The 4,800-nt window shown below is 28.8% G+C and overlaps 1 protein-coding gene across 1 annotated transcript in view; it reads left to right on the top strand.

Annotated features, from left to right (window-relative positions):
* The window catches only part of LOC105622994 (phospholipase A1 member A-like), an 87,789-nt gene that overhangs the window by 82,000 nt on the left and 989 nt on the right, over positions 1 to 4,800 (top strand). The window lies entirely within an intron of this gene.

The raw sequence follows: 4,800 nt of genomic DNA, 5'->3' as shown, positions 1-4,800 counted from the left end.
ATCTATAGGAAAACGGCGGAAGCAAAGTTGTACACCTAATACTTGTCACTTTATATTTATAACATTGAGAATGATTCAATTGAGCTCAAAATGCTTTATTATTTTTAATTTATCATAATTCTTTATAATCATATGCAAACTTTGGATAGTCTTTTCATCATATTTCGGTAACTTTTACATAATTTTATTTCTTTTTTCAATCAAGAATTATTACTTATTAACATAGACCTGCGGCATACGATACTTGTTTTCCCACTACATTTTCTGCAACTTTCGGAAGGTTAAACAGTCATTTCACGTTAAGAAGTTATTACAACTGAAATAGGGAATTCAACTCCGATGGCGCTAACATATTGTATATTGTATAATGGTAATGACTCTTAGTGATCATCGAAGGACAATTCATTTCTAATGACCTTGACCCTCCCACACATGAAGATCATCATATCAAACAATCTTCGGAAAATTGTAGCAATCATTCATCACGCATTACAAAACTATCCAAAAAAATTAAAATGACTAATATTGTTAAAGTCACGACTCTGAATGATCATCGGACAACAGGCGATCGTTGCCCATTAAGAATGCTATTAAAATTAATGGACCATTCACCTCCGATGACTCTGATTCTCCCACACATTATAAAGATCAGCACACTGAACTTTCGGAAAATTCGGAAAAAATTGTAGCAGTCACTCATTATGTGTTACGAAATTCTACAAAAAAATTAATACAACCTTAACTCACTGGTCAAGGTCAAGACTATGAGTGACCATTGGACACTTTCAGCAGACAAAAATGAGAGAGGACGAAAGAGAATGAGATAGAGCGAAAAAGAGAGGGGTGGGGAAGGAGGAATGGAGGGGGAAGGAGATGGAATTGGTCGAAGTTGGGGAAGATATAAGTAAAAAGTAAGAGAGAAGAGAGATGATTGCGGGCAGAGAAGAAGAAGAAGAAGAAGACATTATTCATTTTTCACAAAAATCATCACTTTTCGCTTGCATATTCAGAACGGCTTGACCGATTTTTATTTCTTTTGGTTCAAATTGTTCGTGGCGATGCCGCCTTTCAGGATATGTTACGATGCGAAAATTTTTTATATTTTAGCAGCTCTGTACCAGAAAATGGACTTTGGTGACTCGGGATAAGAGACTTGTAGTGTCTTTATGTCTTTTATTTTTTTTTAAATATGGCCGAAGACACTACCACGTCTCCTGATATATGAATATATTAAATACTTTAAATACTCAGTAATCATATCTGTAAATATATATGTATTTATGTGCAAACTATGATATTTATAAATAAATGAATTAAAATCAATTATTATTATATATTATTATATTGTTTTTTATATTAAAACAATTTTCAAGAAATGTATTTTGCACATACTAATCTCAGAAAAGGTCTTGGAATTAATTTTAAACGACAGTAAACTATTCCGTTTGTTTTTGCTTTAGAATTAATTCCAAGATCTTTTCTGGGAATAGTATGTGTAAAAAACATTAAATTAAGTTAGAATAAATGTATAGCAATATAATAGAATGTTATGCACATGTTATATTATCTGTTATGTTCCATTGAATATGAAAGCAATGTAATAGTTATATATTTGTGTTTGTGAAGGAGATTTCCTAATACCTGAATAGACGTTAACTTTAATGCTTAATATATTCATGGAGAAAGCGGAACACTTTCTTCTTGTAAATTCTTGTAAATTCTTTACACAAAAACGCATAGATTTAGTGTATTATTATCAAAATTTGAAGTCGGTCCTTCTTAACATTTATCCTGATTTCGAATTGAATAATTAACTTGTACTAATTAATAACAATAAACCGATAGAATCGTTCAAAAATTATTCTTCGTAAATCATGCTTGTGTCGACTCTGCCATCGATCAAGTGTGTGAGTTACAATCCTTCAGATACTGTTACAATCCTTCAGATACTGTTTTAAAAAAAACAAACTCCTGTTTTATTATTTGATGATTAATTTGTTACATAGTGAAAAAGTGTCATCATATTGCTTTTCTACGATCGAGAAGTTTATTTAAAGTCAAGTTAGAATATTATAAAGACAACCCAACAAACACAAATATGTAACTATTATATTGCTTCTATACAAAATATTGTATAACAAATGCATAACATTCTACGTCCATGTTAGTTGTAATTTCCCACTCTTAAATTGCAGTTATATAATATAACATGTAACTTGAGATATTATATAATAATCATATAATAGTTTCATAATTTGCTGCGTTATTGTTATAAAACTAGAATGTAACTGTTATGTTGCTATACATTATTCTAAATTTATTTAATGCTTTTTGCACATATTCTTCCCAGAAAAGATCTTAAAATTAATTCTAAAGCAAAAACAAACTTGCTTTCGTTTAGAATTAATTCAAAGATTTTCTCTGGGATTAGTATGTACAAAATACATTTCCTGAAAATTGTTTTTGCGATATAAAAGACATATGTAATATAATTGATTTTAATTCATTTATTTATAAACGTTATAGTTTGCACATAAATATATGCAAATTTATAAATATCATTTCTGAATATTTGAAGTATTCAATTGTAATATTCATATATTATACTTTTATGATAATTGTTAAGTTTAGCCTCACTTCCAATGTTGATAAAATTAGATTCATTCATCGCATTTTTGCATGAAATGAATCAGAAAAACGTATCGCTCTGTTTTGCAAATTGAGATATTACTTATTGAAGTTGATAGATATTTAGGTGAGGAAATTTGTCACATCGATGGCATTGAGGATCAAATAAATTCTTTCAGACTCTGCTTTATAAACACAAATTTTTTACTTAAAAAAAATTCTCTATTTTAAAAAAAATTCTCTATTTTAAAAAAAATTCTCTATTTTAAAAAAAATTTTCTGCTTTAAAATACAAATTATTTTCTACATAATTTTTATTTTTAAAGCAGAGACTTTGTTTTTAAAGCAGACAAATACCTCTAAAAACAAATTCTCTGCTGTAAAAACAAAAATTATATAGAAAATAATTGTATATGTTTTCTGATAGCAAAACAATAGCCAATTTGAGACCAAATTGGCAGCAACTCGATTAGATTTTGATTACGAAATTATAACCATCTATGTTCACCTTTGGCTATGGATTTGTCAATAAAGCCTGATAAACTATGCAGTAAATTGGTGGCAGAAATCAAGCAGAGTTTGCTTTAAGATCTCTTAATCTGTCGTCAGGTGCAGGACTTATGCAGGATTTTGTTCATTTTCTGTTACGAATCTGCTAGAAAAGCATGTCTAGAAGGTTTTGTCATTTCTGACAATAATTTGCTGACAATGCGACTCAAAAGTTGTGTCAGTGCTTAACAGAGCACTTGCTATTATTGATGTCTTTCAGATCATCCAATTAGCATTTTAAATCTGGAAGAATACGTTAATAACACCTAGCGCTCAATTGTTGAGTCTGTTGAACGCAGCTAATATCAAATAATACAAACATTAAATACAATTTATTGCCTTTCTGCAATAAAAAATTGGTAGCAAGCCTTGCTCAAAATTTGTTTCCGCAGACTTTGCTCCCAGGATTTTTAAAACAGAGAATTTATATTTTTAAATCACAAAAATTGTGTTTTTAAAGCAGAGAATTTATTTTTAAAACAAAAAATTTATAAATATAAATTAATTCCTTAATGATATAAAATAGTTGGATAAATATGGTTAACAAATCAATATGGTTAACAAAATAACTTTATCCGCTTTATTATATTTATCCGCTTACAGCGGATTAATTATTAATAAAGTTGTTTTATTAACCGTATTTGCACAAGAATTACCGTGGTTGACTCCTATTGCTGTGTTATATCCAACTATTTTGTATCATTAAGGAATTAATTTATATTTATAAATTTTTTATTTTAAAAATAAATTCTCTGCTTTAAAAACATAATTTTTCTTTATCGTGCTTGATTCTTATTATTCTGTTATATCCAACCATTTTGCAAAGAATTTGTGCAATATTGAAACAAATAATACTTATTATAACATGTAAGTATGGCTATAATCTTTCACATCGATGGCATAGAAATAGACATGAGTATTTTTATGCCATCGATGTGAAAGTTTTCTTAATCTGAATAGTCTTGACTATATAATGATTAATATCTCGGCTCATTACGGAGCAGAGCGATACTTTATTTATCAAATTCGTTCATTTCATGCAAAAACGCGTCGAATGAACTTAATCAACATCGAAGATGTGGAGATTAAACTCAACAATAACTTTTACATTTAACTTCATTAATTCCAGAATAACTTTTAGTATGCACTGATATATTTTGTAATGCAAGCGACTGAATTAGTAATATTCTTTTATAGCACAAATAATACTCATTTGTCCATAAATTCTCATGATTCAAGTAAATTGTGTTGCGCTTTGTCGCGCTCGACAGTTCGAAGCTCGGCACAGAGCTTCTCGCGACATTAGAAATTTAAATTATGGTAGTACTAATTCAATATCAACGAAACAATTGTTATATAACGTGCAATGAATGTCATTACATCGCTGTTTATTTATTATAACATAACGAAATAAATAAAAAACGAAATAACGAAATAATGTAATAGTTTCATAATCCAGTTTGTATTATATACATATATAAAGTTATATAATTATAAATAATATACATAGAATGTAACATCTGTTACACTATTTGTTACTTTCACATTATATTGTATTTACATTTGGTATTTGGAATGAACCTCTGATAAGGGAAAGAGACGGAGGGAGGGAGGGAGGAGGAG

The sequence above is a fragment of the Atta cephalotes genome, assembly GCF_000143395.1.
Source record: "Atta cephalotes unplaced genomic scaffold scaffold00051, whole genome shotgun sequence".
In the NCBI taxonomy this organism is placed as follows: domain Eukaryota; kingdom Metazoa; phylum Arthropoda; class Insecta; order Hymenoptera; family Formicidae; genus Atta; species Atta cephalotes.
This window is presented reverse-complemented; position numbering and strand designations above follow the sequence as displayed.